Source organism: Tamandua tetradactyla, chromosome 13 (genome assembly GCF_023851605.1).
Source record: "Tamandua tetradactyla isolate mTamTet1 chromosome 13, mTamTet1.pri, whole genome shotgun sequence".
In the NCBI taxonomy this organism is placed as follows: domain Eukaryota; kingdom Metazoa; phylum Chordata; class Mammalia; order Pilosa; family Myrmecophagidae; genus Tamandua; species Tamandua tetradactyla.
The window spans coordinates 88043607-88062489 of record NC_135339.1 but is presented as its reverse complement, the minus strand read 5'-3'; the positions used below and the strand labels follow the sequence as shown (position 1 = coordinate 88062489).

Genomic DNA, 18883 nt, shown 5'->3' with positions numbered 1-18883 from the left:
AGCTGGGCAGTGGTGGCCAGGCAATAGTGGCTGAGCCATGGCTGCTGGTAATGGCAGCCAGGCAATGGCATGGCAGGCACGGCAGGCAATGGTGGCCACACAGTGACTGCCAGGTAATGGCAGCTGGGCAATGGCAGTCAGGCAATGGTGGCTGGGCAGTGACTGCTAGGTCGTGGCAGCTGAGTAATGACAGCCAGACAATGGTTGCTGGGCAATGGCATCTGGCAATTACCAAATGGTCTAGGTCCCATCCCAGATTAGTGACAAGATGGCTACTTGGACTTTACTTACTCATTGGGTCCATTCTTGGTGAGTGCCCACCATGTATGAAGCCCCTTGCTAAACACATTGACATACTTGATCCATGGAGGAAGCATGCTAATTTCTAGGCAGCTTCTACCACCATTTGCCTTACTACCTTGCCAAATGTAGCTTCATCCTGAATTTATCATCATTCCTTGGGTCAACTTGTAATAGAGAAATAAGGATTTAAGGGATGATTTTGATTACTGAATCATTAGATAGGTATTCATTTTTGCTTTCTGGTATATGGGAGTAGACAGAGGGAAATACCTGAAATCTCTTAACTGTAACCTAGCTGCCTTTTTATCTCTGATAATGATTGTACAACCCTTATCTTCTGCCCCTGTGATTGTAAAAACTTTGTGTCTAACCTTCATTTGTATCCAGCTATCCAGTTTTTCAACTTTAAAGTCTTGTAATCACTAAAAACAGTCCTTAATGTTTATCAGTGAAGGGTCTTGGGTAAGCCCAGAGCTGACCTATCCCAAGTTCTGCGGTGTTTTGATGGCCAAGACTGGACCTAGCCAGGGTGGGCTGGCCTGATATGCACGGGAGATTGAATTTTGACCTGCAAGTCATCTATACCTTATTATAATACTCCACCATTTTCTTACATGTGACTAAGCATGTAATCAATCTGCACATGCTCAATAATTAGATCACCTCTAATTATATCATCTGGGACCACTCTGACCATTATCCTAAACCTTGCCCATCTTTTTCTCTAATAAAACTATCAGAATTACTGCAGTTTAGGGAGACAGATTTTGGGCCGCTAGGCCATCTGCTCTCCTACTAAGCACCTAGTAATAAACTCTTTCTCTCTTTGAAAGCCCAGTGTCTCAGGAATTGGGTCTTGAGCACAGCAGGCAAAAGAATCTCAGCCTTTTTTCAGTAACAATCTAAACTGAAATTAAAACTAAATTTTGCAAGCTCCTTTATTTTTCATCACAGCCCAATTCTTTCTAGACTTGTTAGCAAATTTTAAAGTCTGTAAGCATATGTTACCCAGATAACCTTTCTATAGACTTTATTTGACTCAGTAAACTCAAATGCCAAATGAGAAAATAAAACTATGGAAGAGATTGTGCCACAGTTTCTTTCATGAATTTTCTCTCTACTAGCCATTTTTTATTTTTATTTTTTATTTTTATTTTATTATTTTATTTTTATTTTATTTTTATTATTTTATTAAACAAAACAAAAACAAACAAACTAACTAACAAAAAACGGAGCCTTTATCTGTTATCTTTATCTCTCTTTCGGAGAGGTAAACATTTAAAATTTAGAAACGGTGGCCCGTTAAAATAATTGCCAAAGCTCAGCAGGGAGGAATGGGTGAAACAGAAACAATAACCTGCATATTTAATCTGTTTTCCCACCCAGTGCCTTCTTTTCCCCTCTTGGTATCTATCAGAATTAACATATACCAACTGCAGATTAAAGCTTTATTTTCTAAATCAGAAAAGACAAAACTTTTAGAGAAACCACAAATGCTGTGCCTTTTAAAAGCATAGATAACTAGATTATAATCAGGGGTAATACTCCTTTGAGCAAAAATCTTCCAGTTTTATTCTTGTCACTCCCTGGGGAGCAATTGCAATTTGGGGTGCACTGCACTCTCTGGCCTCCTTTGATCCCTTTATTCAGAGCTCCTGTTTACTGTATTAAAACAATTCACCCAATTCATTGGCCAGTCTTTGTTCATCAAATCAGATTTTTTGTACGTTTGTTTTTGTCAAGTACCCAGGGGTGAACTTTGCCTTGTTTTTCAGCCTTCTGACAAAGATCACATTTTACCTTTTTTGTCCTTTGAAAGAGTTGTGCTAAAGAGATTACCAAGATTAAGGGGAGTATGCATTTATTTTTCCCCTCTCCCATCCCTCCTTGCAAATGCAGAGTCGAGTTTCCCTCGCTGTTTTTCTTGTTCCAGAAAAAGCAAAGATTATCTCTTTGGAGATGCTTGGAGAAGTTAGACATTCCATTTTATAATGATGGGGTCAAGATGTTTGGATTTGTGACAATCCCTGTAGGTCCTGTTCTGATTCTCTCTGGAATGGGGAAAATGTCCTTTTCTTTCTTCCTTGCTGTGCTGTTATTTGTCAGTTGGCTGAAGCTAGAAGGTGGTGCTATTTAGCATGTAAATAAACTAACACTTTTTCCAGTAAATAGCTCTGTCTAGCATTATATGCCAGAACTCTCCTCCACACAATGATGAATTCAATTCCTGTTTTATGCTTTCCTTTCCTGTCCTTTCTCAGTGGGGAAAGGTGATCACACTGTAATTATATAAGTCTTTTCTACTGTATTTTTTTCCGATTGTGCCTCTAATTTTTCTAGTCTCCTAGAAGATAGCATTTCCTATTGCTAAGATCAAATTCCTAAGGCAGTCTTTCTGAATTAATATATTTCCTATAGTCCAGTGTTTTATAGATGATGTAAATGAAGGATGTGGCTTGCAGATCTATTTAAAGAGACGTGCTTATACTTCACTGTTCTGGCCAGATGAGTGGGCACATGCTTTTGCATTTTTATTTGAACCCCACTGAAGTTGGTCATTATATTTGAATGCCACAGCACGTCTATACCATTATTTAAAGGATCTTGTGCATTCATCCAGATAATGATTGGCATTGGCTGTAACTGGATGCAATGTTACACTATTTTAATTCTTTCTCAGGCAATGTTATCTTTGATCACTTCCTATTCACTGGGAAAAAAACCCACACAATTGCAATCCCACATTATGTTTCAACGATGATGCCAAGTACTCCCTGGAATATAGCTATTCAAGACACTTTTTCCACCCTCAGGCTGCTCATTAAAGGGATGGCAGTTTTAACTTGAATGAATAAGGTAGAGAGCAAATTCAACTCTTCTTTCAAAGAGACTCTGTGGTTTAAAAAAAAAAGTGTTTTCTCTTGCCTATTTCTTTGTTTAATTGGAAACGGTGGACACCCCTATGCAACTACGGCCATGACTCAGTATGCAAAGGATTTCCTTGCCACATTTTCCTTTTCTGTGATCCTAGTGTATGTTTTATCAAAGAATTCCAGAGAAAGTTCTGTATCTTCCCTCAAAGACAAAGAACAAAGCACAAACACACACAACATTGAATATCCACAGTACGTCTATATCGCCATCTCCTCTATGGGTAGGATGACTCCCATATTCTTTGGCTTTTCCGCCCCTCTCCTTACCAAAGATTGATTTAGCATATTCTTTTAACTCAGGGCCATTTGCGGCAGCTCCAAAACCTCATTGAAAAGCTTAGCTAGAAAGAGCCAAGTAGGAAAGAATGGCAGGGACCAGTGTTTAGGAAACGCCGCCTTCTTTTCAAAATCTGGTAGCCTAAAACCCAGCCAAACTTGACTTGGTTCCCAAATTTAAAAGGCATACATTTATTTTTAAATAAATTAAAAGGAGTCTAAAAATTTCTATTTATCTCCTAGTGAGCCATCACCAAATGGCTACACCCAAACAGAGTATAGAAGGAATTGGAGATTTTAAGCCAAGTTGCGTGCGACTCAGTCTACATCAGAGTTATCCAGCGATCAGGGAGCTAAGAGGAACAAGCTTAGCTTCCTTTGGATCACACTAGCTCTATGAGAAAATTTTCCTTAACCCCCAGCGACAGGCCAGTTCCTGAGCAGTGGCTTAGTCCTAATAAGGACTGGAGCAGTCAGCTGAGAAACAGGGCTCTGTGGATATCAGGATGAATATTCAAACACCGATAGTAGAAGGGCTAACAGCATCCAAGCCAAATCCTCCCTCTCATCAGAGCTCATTTAGTACCTGTTTTGTAAACCACAGTGTACAGGCATCCAGGAGGGTAGTAAACAAATATATGATCCAATCTATACTGTCATCGGGCTTTCGAAATAGTTGGAGACATGCACCTAACTTTTTTGAAATGATGAGAGGAAAAAATAACAAAGTTAAAACTAAATGCTAAAGTGCCACACTAACGCAAAGTGTTCGCAATACGGAAAACCGGGTGTGTGGACACGAGCTGGAGGGGAACTCGGTGCTTTCTGCGTGAATTTTCTGTCAACGTACAACTTCTCGAGTTAAAAGAAAGTTTTAAGAAACCAAATGCTAACTTGTGCTCAGTTGGCATGTAACATACTTATACTAAAAATAAATAAATAAATAAAAATTATTCATTGTTTAGTTGAAACTCAAACTGAACTGGGCATCCTGTGTTTTATCTGGCAGTCCTACCGCTGTGTGTGTCTTCAAGAGCTGAGCCTTGTGGTCCCAGGACTGCCTCCTGCATGCTCCAGCTCACATGTGCATACTGTCTTACTGTTCATAGTGTTCCCGTACGTTTTTTAAGTTAATCCTCACCGCCCAGTTTTCACATGAGGCACAAAGAGGTCATCCGATTTCCCAGGCAACCATCGCGGGCATGCCCAACCCGCCCTTCCCAGCCCCAAGCCCAGCTCGTGCTTTGCGCTGGCGCTCACGTCCCGGCTTTGTTCGCTGCGCACAGCTTCAGTTAGGTCAGGTTCTCTGCCAAGTTTCCGACTGCAGCGGCCACTTCCTGTCCACCGCTATGGAGTCACCTCCCTTCTTCATCCCTGGCTAATGCCACCATCAGCCTGCTCGGGAGGTGAAGCACTAGGGTTACAGTTTGGGGGGCGGGGCGGGTTGTGATGGTTTTCCCAGGGCTTTTCTCCAAATCACAGGTTCGAACGTTCTTTGTGAATGAACTAGCACTCTGGCTGAACATTTGTCTTGCTTATGACACTGAACGCGTTCAGGAGGATTATCAATCAAGTCCCTGGCCTTCGTTTTGCTCTAGAAATTTTCATTGTGCTACTAATGCGGAATATGGAAGTGAGAAAACGTTAACAATGAATTTTCATTGTTTTCTCCTTGAGTGTATAATGCACCCTGCAGAAATATTCAAACTATAATGTAAGAAATAGAATAGGTACAGATCTCCCATTTCTCAGAAATCATTCTTCTCACAGATTAGTATTTTTCCAACATCCTTTCCTATGCCTATACAAATATACATATTTAGTTATTTTACTGAATTGTGATTTTTTTTGTTATGCAACTCTTTTTCACTTAAATATGCATCTTGGGGCCACAGTGGCTCAGCAGACAGAGTTATCACCTGCCTGCCATGCCAGAGACCCAGGTTTGTTTCCTGGTGCCTGCCCATGAGGAAAAAAAAAATTAAAAAAATTAAAATATATATATATATATATTTATGTACACGCACACACACATTGGACACTTCCATTTCAGTACACATGGGTTTACCTTATTCTTTTTGATAGTGGCAGAAAATTGCATTATATTGATACATTTCAATTTTTTTTAATCAATACCCTATTAGTTATTTTAATAGTGTTCCTATGAGAGTTCTCCCAGATTTTTCTTATTACCAAAAATGGTACAATTTTTGTGAGTGTTTCTAAGGAATGAGTGCCCAAATAAAAAAATACGCACATTTTAAATGTTAAGAAAATTGCTAGATGACATTCCATGGATATTTGACTTATTCTTTGGGAATTTTTACTCATTCTTACTTTTAACAAGGGATATTAATTTTTATCCTATATGTGTGAGAAACATCTTCTCCAGCTTATCATTTACTCTTGACTTTGTTTATGGTATTCTTTATTGTTCATTATGTCTTCATTGTGAAAGTATTTAATTTTTATGGAAACTAATTGTCCAGCTTTTGTGTGATTTCTAATTTCATACTTAAGAAGTCCTTTCCCTTGCCAAGATTATATAAGTCCCTCATGTCTTCTTCAGTACTTTCATGGTTTTAGATTTTTACATTTAAATCTTTGACGCATCTACAATCTATTTCAGTGTGAACAGAGGGACAGAGATTCAACTTGGTGTTTTCCAAATGGCTAGGCTTCTGACTCATCTGTCAATTCCTCGTTGATTTGAAATGTCACCTTTACCCATATATTAAATTTCTACATAAACTTGAGTCTATTTCTGGACACTATATTCTGATCTATTGACATTTCTATCTATTCTGAGTTAGGATGACACATTTTTAAATGCTGAGATTTCTATTATATTCTTCTATCTGTTAGAACAAGTCTTGAACTTCCAAACCTCTTCATTTTCCATTTGCACATGTTCATTTTCACGTTGAGTTTTAGACTCACTTAATCATATTTCCCCAAATCTTTTCATTGAAATTTTTATTGGATCATATTGAATATATATTAACAATTTTTAAATAACAGAATATAATTGAGGAAAAAGCAAAAATTCCTTCTTCCACCAACCATGGCACTGACCTCCCCCTGGCTGCCAGTTTAGAGTTGGTGAGTGAGTTTGCAGACTTTGAAATACATATTTCCAGACTTAAAAACATGGATGTGCATAGACTATACAACACAAGTGAGTTCACACCAGGCTGACAGAGCATACCAGGGTAGCTGCTAATTACTGAACTATTTCCATACTAGTTGATAAACAACCGCTGTCCCCAGCCTCTTTGATGACCCACTTGGGGCTACCCCAGCTCCTCCCCGGGAATACAATTTATTATAATTACATAGGCCTTTGCATGTGTGTTTACAATTAGCATTGGTTTATATTTTCCTTGTTGTACTATTTTTGTCCTGTTTTGGTGGCAGCATTTGCTAGCTCGATAGAATGAGTTGGGAAAGCTTCAATCTTATTTTTATTCTCTGTAACACCCCTAAATGTCATAAGAGTCATCGGTTCCTTTGGCAAAACTTGTTTATTTACTATTTGGGCCTGTTACCTTTTTTTAGGGATTGGGGGTGGAGGTATACAATTTTTACATTTATCTGGAATATTTGTTCTATTTGGGTTTTTATTCCCTTTGTTGAGAAAATTGTTATGATTTTTGTTTTCCTAGAAAATCACTAATTTCTTAAAAGTGTGGCTACAGAATTAGGTTACCTTGTCCACCTCTACTACTTTCCAGGACTATTCCCCTCCTCTTTTTTAAATAGACGTTCTTTGATAGAACAGTCTTAGATTTATGGAAAAATTGAGATGCTAGCACAGAAAGTGCTCATACAGCCTACACTCGGTTTTCTCTATTATTAACACCTTACATTACTATGATATATTTGTTGCAATTAATAAACAAATATTGGTACATTTTTGTTGGCTAAAGTCCATATTTATTTAGATTCCTTAGGACCTAATGTCCTGTTTCTTTCCAGGACCCCACATCAGTTTTAGCCGTCGCCTCTCCTCGGGCTCCTCCTGGCCGTGGCACTTCTTCTGGCCATCCTTGGTTTTGAAGACCTTGACCTTCTGAGAAGCACTGGTCGGGTGTTCCGTAGGCTGGCCTCCCATTGAAATTTGTCAGATAGTTTCCTCCGGAATTATGGGTTATCGAGAAGAACACCACGGAGGTAAGGTGCCTTTTTCATCACATCACACCCAGAGAACAGACTGACCACGTGATCCATGACCTTTGATTCTGACCTCGATGACCTGCCTGAGATAAAGTTTGTCAGGGTTCATTACTATAAAGTTACTCTTTATCACCCCCATGCTCCCGCCAATAATATACACTTTGAAGTTACTACTTTCAATTTTCTCAACAAAGGGAATAAAAACCCAAATAGAACAAAAATTTTAGATAAATGAAAAAATTGCAAACCTCCACCCCCACATCCTATGAGCTTTGATGTGTAATGTTTTGATTTTTGTCTATTTTTAAATGTTCTATAATTCAGTTTGTATTTTCTTTTAAGTGTTACCTAGGAGAATATTCCTAAATGTCCTAGAGTTTAGGGTTGTTGATATCTAGTGTAATTCTATCGTGGCCAAAGAAAGTGGCATTTATGATTCTACCTTTGGGAACTGAGGTATTTCTTGTGGCATACATAATACATGAACATTTTGAAGTGCTACCCATTATTCTAGTTTGTTAATGCGGCCAGAAGGCAATATACCAGAAATGGGTCCACTTTTTATAAAGGGTATTAAATTACAAGTTTATAGTTCTAAGGCCATAAAAATGTCCAAACTAAGGCATCCAGAGAAAATACCTTGACTCAAGAAAGGCCAGCGACACGCGGACTACCTCTGTCAGCTGGAAGGCACGTGGCTGGTGTCTGCTGGTCCTTTGGTTTCTGGTTTCACACAGCTTCCCCAGGGGTGTTTTCTTTCTGCACATCCAAACATCTTTGTCTGTGTTAGTGCTGAGTTTTTCCAAAACAGTTCCCTCTGAAAGAAGTCCAGAAAGCAGATTAAGATCCACCTTGAAGGGCGGAGACACATCTCCATGGAAACAACCTAATCAAAGATCCCACCCTAAACAATAGGCCTGCCCCACATGGCCTTTCTGGGGTACAACATAGTTTCAAACCAGCACACACGTATTTAAGTAGAATGACTTTTTTCCACTTGTTGGGTTCACATCTGCATATATGTATTAAATTGGGATTGTTTGTTTTGTCATTCAGTTCCGACATGTCTGCAATTATCTTTCAATTTCTGGGAGAAACATCGTAAATTTCCTCACTATCATTTTGCTTTTGCTAGTATTGCTTTGATTTTCTAATAGTTTTTGAATTATAAAATTCAAAACAAAAATTTGTAACTAATTGTATCTTCTTATGGCTTGCATCTTAGCAAGGTGAAGTACCCTCTGTGTTCCATTTAATATTTCTCCTCATATATCTATTTTTGTTTACATTAATATTTACTCTCTAGCTTTCTTTTTATTAAGATTGCATTGAGTTTATAATTTATGTGTTAACTCATATGGTAATACTGAACATTTCCTTTTGAGAACAAGTAAATTTTGAGTCATTTTTTACTTGTCTCATTTTTCAAGTGCATTCTCAGTTATTTTATGGCTTTGTTTCTTCCTTTGTGAATGGTATCTTTCCTTCCTTTGTATTATATTTACATAATAAATCCACTAAACGTACAATCCATCTGTTATATTTATTTTATAACCAGTCACCTTATTAAGTTACATTTCTAATCATTTTTCAGTTGATTCATTTGGGTTCTTTAATTTCAGTCATAGCATCTGAAAATAATGACAATTTGCCTTTTCTCTCTTTATTGCTTTTATTTCTTATTTAGTTCTCTTACCTAACTGCATTGGATAACACTTCCAGGACAATGATAAATGACCATAGCTATGCAGCGCTCTTGCTCTGTTCCTGTTTTTAAAACAAATTCAAAACACTGGCTTTGTCATGGTAACAGGTCTATGCCCCGGTCAGAAAAAAACGTCCCTTTTCGTCCCTTTATTAGACGGCTGGAGGTTAGACAGGTCTTAGTTCATTCAGTGGCTCAACTGTGTCAAATGTACCTGAGTCTCTTGGCTTTTCCCTCATGGTAGCAAGAAGATTGCTGCAGCTCCTAGAACATCCTTCATTTGATGCAAAAGAAGGCAAAATGGCACAGAGCACCCAGGTTTGTGCTTTTATCAGGAATACAATTTCCAAAAAGCTCCCCAGCAGATGTGCACTTGGAAAGGGACATTGGAAAACTTGGTGACAGAAATATAATGACCAACTCTACAATCAGATTTTCATTTTAGCTAGAGTTGTGCAAAATATTTTTTTGAATTATTTTAATTCCCTTTGTATCTACAGTTATTTTTCTACTGTTATTTCTAGTTTTGCATTGTTGTGCTTTCTCACTTTTTTCTTGATTAGTCTACAAATAGTTTGCTTATTTTGCTGTGGATTTTTCTTTCCTCTTAATGAATCTGAACTTGATTTTATATATCAATCCTGCCAGTTCACTTACATCTGCATTTATCTTTAATAATTCCTTACTTCTGCTGTTTGGGTTAACTTCATTGTTATTTTCCTAAATACTTAATTTGAATGCCTAATTCATTTAATTTCACCTTAATGATTAGTAGTGAAAGAATTTAAAACTGATTTTCCTCTGAGTATTGCTTTAGGATATAATTTGTTGTCGTTGTTGTCATTACATTTAGCTATGTTACATTGATTGTTTTGATTTTTGTTTCTTTGGCCTAAGGGTAGTCTGGAAAATATTTGTACATTTCATAGTAGTTGAGATTTTTTTAAATTATTCCTCTTTTGCTGTTTATTTGTAGTGCTATTGCATTGTGATCAGAGAAGCTGTACAATTTATGCTTTCGTAGAATTTACTGAGGTCTTTTTACCTGAATTTTGTAAAATACAGGGACATGTGAAAGGAATATATTACATTAGATTAATTAGGTTAATTAATTATATAGATCCAGTGTTTAATTTTTTAATCTATTTATTTACTTATTTTCAGTCTATGGAAATTGTTACAAGAGAAGTGTCTTTTCTGATACTTTGTTTCAAACAATTTACCCTGTATTTCCTGCAATTTTTACTTTATCTATTTTGATGTTATATTGTTTGGCCTATAAAGATGAATAAAGCATATGTTTTTATAATGGATTGCATACCTCAGCATTACAATCCTTTTTTCCTTGAATTCAACTGTGTCTAATATTAATATTGCAAACCCTCCTTTTCTTTTGTTTGTTATTGCCTGGTATATCTTAATCATCCTTATAGTTAAAATTTGTCTCTAATAACATGTGGTTGGATTTAATTTTATCATTATTATTAAATTATTTAGAGAAGTTGTACATTTGCAGAAAAGTGATATAAAAATACAGTGTTCCCATATACCCTCCTATTTTGTACCTTTGTTACAAATTGATGAAAAAATATTAAAATCATACTATTAATTGTAGTCCATAGTTTATACTAGGTGCATTTTCCCCCCATACTACCCTATTATTAACACCTTATATTAGTGTCATACATTTGTTATACATGAAAGAACATTCTTATACTTGTACTATTAATCCCAGTCCATCATCCACAACAGGATTCACTGTTATACAGTCCCATGTTTTATCTTCTAACTTTCATTTTAGTAACACATACAACCCCAAACTTCCCCCTTTCATCCACATTCACACACATAATTCAGTGCTGCTAATTACACTCACAGTTACTTGCCACCATCACCACTATCAATTTCCAAACACTTACCATCAACCTAAATAGAAATTCTGTACAAATTAAGCATCAGCTCTCCATACTCTACCCCAAGCAATCCCCTTATAATCTTATATTCTAGATTCTAACTCTATGAGTTTACTTGTTACATTTGTCCATATCAGTGAGATCATATAGTAAGTGTCCTTTTGTAGCCTGACTTATTTCAATCAGCATAATGTCCTCAAGGTTCATCCATGTTGTTACACGGTGGGACTTCATTCCTTTTTACAACTGAATAATATTCCATTGTATGTATATATCACATTGTGTTTATCCATTGATCAGTTGATGGACACTTGGTTGCATCCATCTTTTGGCAAGTGTGAATAATGCTGCTATGAACACTAGTGTGCAAATATCTGTTCAAGTCTCTGCTTTCAGTTCTTTTGGGGATGTACCTAGTAATGGGATTGCCGGGGGATATGGTAATTTTATATTTAGCTTCCTGAGGAACTGCCAAATTGTCTTCCATAGTGACCACACCATTTCACATCCCCACCAGCATCGAATGAGTGTTCCTATCCCTCCACATCCTCTTCAACACTTGTAATTTCCTGTTTTTTTTTAATAATAGCCATTTTAGTGGGTTTGAAATATTTCATTGTGATTTTTATTTGCATTTCCCTAATAGCTAGTGATTTTGAGCATCTTTTCTTGTGCTTTTTAGACATTTGTGCATCCTCTTTGGAGAAGTGTCTAAACAAGTTTTTTGTCTATTTTTTAATTGAGTTCTTTCTCTTTTTATGGTTGAGTTTAGGATTTCTTTATATGTTCTGGATAGTAAACCTTTATGGCTATGTAGTTTTAAAATATTTTCTCCCATCGTGCAGATTGCCTTTTCATTTTCATAGCAAAGTTCCCTGATGCACAAAACTTTAACACTGAGAAGGTCCCATTTATCGATCTTTTCTTTTGTTGCTTATGCTTTGAGTGTAAGGCAAAGAATGGTTAGAAACCATTGCCTAACACAAGTTTCTGAAGATGCATTTCTCTACATTTTCTTTGAGGAGTTTTATAGCCCTGGTTCTTATATTTAGGACTTTGATCCATTTTGAGTAAATTTTTTATATGGTGTTAGAGGTCCTTCTTTCATTCTTTTGCATATGGATATCCAGTTCTCACAGCACCATTTGTGGAAGAGATTATTCTTTCTAAATTGAGTGATATGGGCAGCCTTGTCAAAAATCAATTGGCCATAGGTGTGAGGGTCTATTTCTGAACTCTCAATTCAATTTCATTGGTCGTTATTTTTACTCTGGTGCCAGAACCATGCTATTTGGACCATTGAAGCTTTAATATGCTTTCAAGTCAGGAACCATGAGTCCTTCAAGTTTGTTCTTCTTTTTCAAGATATTTTTAGATATTCACAGTCCCTTACCCTTCTAAATAAATTTGAAAATTGCTTTCTCCAATTCTGCAAAGTAGGCTATTAGAATTTTTATTGGAATTGTATTGAATCTGTAACTCATTTGAGGTAGAATTTATATCTTTATGATATTTAGTCTTTCCATCCATGAATATGGAATGTCTTTCCATTTATTTAGGTCTTCTTTGATTCTTTAAGCAATGTTTTATAGTTTTCTTATACAAGTCCTTTACACCCTTGCTTAAATATATTTCCTAGATATTTGATTCATTTCATTGCTATTGTAAATGGATTTTTTTCTGGATTTCCTCCTCAGCTTGTTCATTACTAGTGTACAAAAACACTAGTGATTTTTTCATGTTGAATTTATACCCCACCACTTTGCTGAATGTTGTTATTAGCTCTAGTGGCTTTGTTGTAGGTTTTGGGGGACTTTCCAGACATAGGATTATACATCTGCAAATAGTGAAAGTTTTAATTCATCCATTCCAATATGGATGCCTTTTATTTCATTCTCTTGCTTAATTGCTCTGGCTAGTACAGTGCTGAATAACAGTGGTAACAGTGGGTATCTTTGTCTTGTTCCTGATCTTAGAGGGAAAGCTTTCAGTTTTTCCCATTAAGTATGATGTTGGGTGTGGGATTTTCATATATGCCCTTCATCATCTTGAGGAAATTTCCTCTTCTATTTTTCTAAGTGTTTTTATCAAGAAAGGATGCTGAATTTTAACAAATGCCTTTTCTGCATCAACTGAGATGAGCATGTGGTTTTTCCCCTTCATTTTGTTGATGTGATTAAGACAGTAATTGATTTTCTTATGTTGAAACACCTTTACATACCTGGGATAAAATTCACTTGATCATGGTGTGTACTTCTTTTGATGTACTATTGGGCTTGATTTGCATGTATTTTATTGAGGATTTTTTGCATCTATATTCTTAAGAGAAATTGGTATATAATTTCCTTTTTTTGTAATATCTTTACCTGGTTTTGGTATTAGGGTGATGTTGGCTTCATAGAATGAGTTAGGTAGAGACCCCTCCTCTTCAATTTTTTGGAAGAGTTTGAGCAGAATTGGAATTAATTCCTCTTGGAATGATTGGTAGAATTCACCTATGAAGGCATCTGGTTTGGGCTTTTCTTTGTTGGGAAGTTTTTGATGACTAATTCAATCTCTTCGCTTGTAATTGGTCTATTAAGGTTTTCTGTTTCATCTAGTATCAGTGTAGGTTGCGCATGTGTTTCTAGGAATTTGTCCATTTCATCTCAGTTGTCTAATCTGTTGGCATACAAATTGTTCATAAGATCTTCTTATGATCCTTTTTGTTTTTCATGGGGTCAGTAGTGTCCACTCCACCCTCTCATTTCTGATTTTATTTATTTATTTATTCAATTTATTTATTTGTGTCTTCTCTATTTTGTTCCTTGTCAGTCTAGTTAAGGATTTGTCAATTTTATTGATTTTTTTAAAAAAATAACAACTTCTGGTTTTGTTAATTTTACTGTTTTTTATTCTCAATTTCATTTACTTCTGCCCTAATCTTTGTAATTTCTTTACTTCTGCTTACTTTTTTTATCATTATTCTTCTATTCTTCCAGGTGTTTGATTTCAGCTTTTTCTTCTTTTTTACAGTGAACATGTAGCGCTATAAACTTCCATCTCAAAACAGCCTTCACTGCATCCCATAAGTTTTGATATGCTCTATTCACGTTTTCATTTGTCCCAATATATTTACTGATTTATCTTGCACTTTCTTCTCTGACCCACTGACTGTTCGAGAGTGTTATTTAACTACCATATATTTGTGGATTTTCTAATGCACTGCCTGCTATTCATTTCCAGCTTCATTTCATTATGGTCATAGAAGACACTTTGTACGATTTCAGTCTTTGTCAATATATTGAGACTTGTTTTGTGACCCAACATGTGGTCTATCCTGGAGTATGATTCATGTGCACTTGAGAAGAATGTATATCCTGCAGTACTGGGGTGCAATGTTCTCTATATGTCTGTTAGGTCTAATTCACTTCTATATTATTCAAGTTCTCTGTTTCTTTATTGATGTTCTGTCAAGATGTTCTATCTATTGATGAGAATGGTGCATGGAAGTCTCTAACTGTTATTGTGGAGGTGTCTATTCCTTCAGTATTTAGCTCATGTATTTCAGAGCACCATGGCTAGCTGCATAAATATTTATATTTGTTACTTCTTCTTGATGGATTGCCCCTTTTATTAATATACAGTTTCCAACTTTGTCTCTTTTAACAGCTTTTGACTTAAAGTCTATTTTGTCCAATATTAGTGTAGCTACCCCAGCTCTTTTTGGGTTATTATTTGCATGAAATACCTTTCTCCATACTTTCATTTTCAACCTATTTGTGTCTTTGGGTCTAAAGTGAGTCTCTTGTAAACAACATATAGTTGGGATTATATATTTTTTATCCATTCTGCCAACATGTGTCATTTGATTGGGGAATTTAATCCATTAACATTCAATGTTGTTACTGTAAAGGTGTACATACTTTGGCTATTTTGTCCTTTGGGTTTTATATGTCATATCTTTTTTAGATCTCTCTTTTACTTTATTGCCACCTCTTTTTCTGTATAGTTGATTGTTTTTTATGTATCTGACTGATCCCTTCCCTCATTTCTGTTTTTGTATATTTTTAAAATACTGTCTTTGTGGTTACGCTAAGGTTTATATTATACAACCTACATCTATTGTATGTACTAATTTTAAAAGATGCCAACTTAGCTCCAATAGCATACATGTTCTCTGCTCCCATGTCCCTCTGTTTCCCCTCTTATGTTGTTTTTCTCCTATTTTATCACTTTATATTTTGCATGTTTGTTATCAGGAAATATGCCTTTTTCTTGTTCAATTGTATTCAGTTTCTTATATGAATTAAAGAGTAGAGCTGTATATTGAGGATCCAGTACTATTGGGTTTTGCATTAACCTTTTCTGTCACCCTTACTGATGATCTTTATTTCTTCCCACTAGTTCAACCCACTCTCTCCTGTCTTTACCTTTCAACCTGCAGAACCCCCTTTAGTATTTCTTGCAAGACATGTCTCTCCTGTGAACAAACTCTCAGTTTCTGTTTACCTGTGAACATTTTAAACTCTCCCTCACGTTTGAAGGACAGTTTTGCCAGATAAAAAATGTTTAGCTGGTAGTTTTTCTCTTTAAGTACTTTAAATATATCATACTACTGCCTTCTTGCTTCCAAGGTTTCTGATGAGAAAATAGTACAGACTTACTGAGGACCCTTAGTATGTGATGAATCATTTTTCTCTTGCTCTTTTCAGAATCTCCCCCCACTTTGGCATTTGACTTTCTAATTAGTATGTATCTCAGAGTATATCTATAAGAATTTATCTGTCTATAGTACATTGAATTCCTTGAACATGTATATTTTATATCTTTCATAAAAGTTGAGAAGCTTGGGGCCATTATTTCCTCAAATGTTATTTCTGCCCCCTTTCCCTTCTCTTCTCTTTCTGGGACACCCATGATGCATATGTTTGTGAGTGTCATGCTGTCACTCAAATCTCTGAGACACTGCTCAAATTTTGTCTATCATTTTCTCTTTCTGTTCTTCTGATTGCATGATTCCTCTGGCCAGTCTTCTAATTCACTGGTTCTTTCTTCTGTCTGTTAAACCTACTGTTGTATGCCTCTAGGGTATTTTTAATCTGTACTATTGCATCTTTAATCCCCATAATTTATCTTATGTTTCTTTTTATACTTTCAAATCCTTCTTTGTGAGCACACATTGTCTTCTTAATATCATTTATCTCTTTATACATATTTTCCTTTATCTCTTTGAATCTAATTTAGGAGAATTGTCTGAATATCTTTGATTATTCATTATCTCTGAAGTTTTTATTTGTTCCCTTGGCTGAGCCATATCTTCTTGTTTCTTAGTATGACTGTTATTTTTTGCTGATGTCTAGGCATCTGATTATCTTGATGAGTTAATTCTGAAGGTCCATTTCTCTCCTTCTTGTCTAGGGTTTTATTTGTTAACTGGCTCTGTGTTAAGGCTCTTCTTTGATACTTGATCTAACTTATTCTAGACCTTTAGAATATAGACTGTGTTTAAATGTTCACATTTTCTCAGCTCTTCTTCATCTGGTTCTTGCTCTGGATATACAATGCAATTTTTTTTTATTAATTAAAGAAAAAAAAGTGGCTAAACAAACTGTGGTATATACATACGATGGAATATTATGCAGCTTTAAGACAGAATAAACTTATGAAGCATGTAATAACATGGATGGACCTAGAGAACATTATGCTGAGTGAGTCTAGCCAAAAACTAAAGGACAAATACTGTATGGTCCCACTGATGTGAACCGACATTCGAGAATAAACTTGGAATATGTCAATGCGATTTTTAATATTGCACTTTTTGTGCAATTGTTTTACCTTCAGAAGAGAGTTTCCTTTCCTCTGTCCCTTCTCCAGGAATTTTGTCTGTTCTGTTTGTTTTGTGAAGACTTTTCTACCCAGCTCCTGTGATTTATTTAAATTCTTTCCCTCACTTACTGTCATGTTTTCCTTAAACTTTTCATTTATGGGACCTATCTTACAGCAGCTCAATTTAAAGCCCCCCCTTTTTTTTTCTGTGAGGCTTTTCCACCCCATTAAATTTTTCTGCCCTGGGAAGCCAAACGGGGTTGACCCAGAAAAATGGGTCACTCTGGAAAAGTCCATTTTACCTTTACATGTCTAGATGACTGAACATGGATTGAGTAAAAGCAGAGCAGTTCGTACCATTTTTTTCTGTTGCTCTCTCTGTGTGTGTGTCTCTCTCTGTCTCTCTGTCTTTGCCCTTGGGAGCCCTTTTTTATGCTGCACTCCACGGTGGCTTGTGTTCCACCCTGTGGCTCTACGATGTAGGTCCCTGTGCCTGAACATGTGTGGAGTTCTAACTCACTGCTGTGACTTGCTCTACAGTCTCAGTCCATTGGGGCTGGGACCTGGACCGTACGGCCACTGTGTGATTCTCAAGCCATGCAGGACCAATTGATGGGGAGAAGAATGGGGAAGCAACCAGCATCCAGGATGGAATTCTCCTGCCTGACATTTTTCTGTTTCTTCCGTTCAGCATTTGTAGAGTTTTTCTCCAGTCCCTACCATCCTCCAGAGTTCTAAGCAATTGGGATTTGTCCTTTTATTTGCTGAATCTCTGGGGAGCCTTTTCAGGGCATATCTGACATCCCCATGTTGATGAGATCATTCCTGGATTTTTGTTTTTGATCCAGTGTGTAAGTTCTTTTTTTAAAAATAAAAATTAGCTTTTATCACATCTGCATTTATTTTTATAATAGCTCTCTGTTTCTTCTCAATTTTGTAATCTCATTTAATGTTTTCTGGGTTTTTTACTTCCTTTTTTTTTTCCTTTTATGCTTTCTTTCTCTATGTTTTGGCTTAGTTTTGATTGCTTATTTGCCTGGCAGCATATGGAAGACACATAGTCTATTTTTATTTCTAACTGATGGTTACCTTTACAACTTTAAACAGTATGCATAAATCTTTCTCCTTTTATCTATTTAGGAAATAAAACAGTATGAGGAAATTAGTTCCCTTACATTTCTTTTGTACATTTTACTCCTAATTTTAATTGATATATTCTGGTATATTTAATTAGCATATATTCTTCCCAGTCTGTTAACATTACGTTTTCATTTTTGCACAAAATATTCATTCTTTTATAATAATAAGTTTCATAAAAATTTTTCACTACAATTTTTTACATATACATTTTTTTTGTTTTGATCAGCATAATTACCATGGCAATTTAGCCTTATTTGCGTGTGTTCAATGCTCACCTGTAATCCTTTCAAACAATGGCTTTCCTGTTTTACGTCCTCTGTGGGTTCACTGGATTGTCTCATTAACTAGACTTTTCGGAAGCACATATGAAGGTAATACATCTCTTTAGTCTTTGCACATTTGTAACCGTCTTTGTGTTGTCATAATATACAACTGTCAATCTGGCTGCATCAGAAAGTCTTGGGGCACTTATATTTTGCCTCAAAATCTGTAAAGGTTGCTCTACTGTCTTTCGTTGTTGAATATTGCTGGGCTGAAGTCTGAAACTGGCTGAATTTTCTCCCATCTAAGAGACTTATCTTGTCTTCTTACTTGTGTGGAGTGATCTGTTATTTCTAAAGTTCAAAAAA

General features: G+C 36.1%; 1 long non-coding RNA gene across 1 annotated transcript in view; it reads left to right on the top strand.

Annotated features, from left to right (window-relative positions):
• Positions 1-211: 211 nt before the first annotated feature.
• Positions 212-18883, top strand: part of LOC143653292 (uncharacterized) — a 54871-nt gene continuing 36199 nt past the window's right edge. Inside the window, exons 1-2 of the long non-coding RNA XR_013161227.1 lie at positions 212-309; positions 7491-7685. This is a non-coding gene — a long non-coding RNA (uncharacterized LOC143653292). The remainder of the gene's footprint in view (positions 310-7490; positions 7686-18883) is intronic.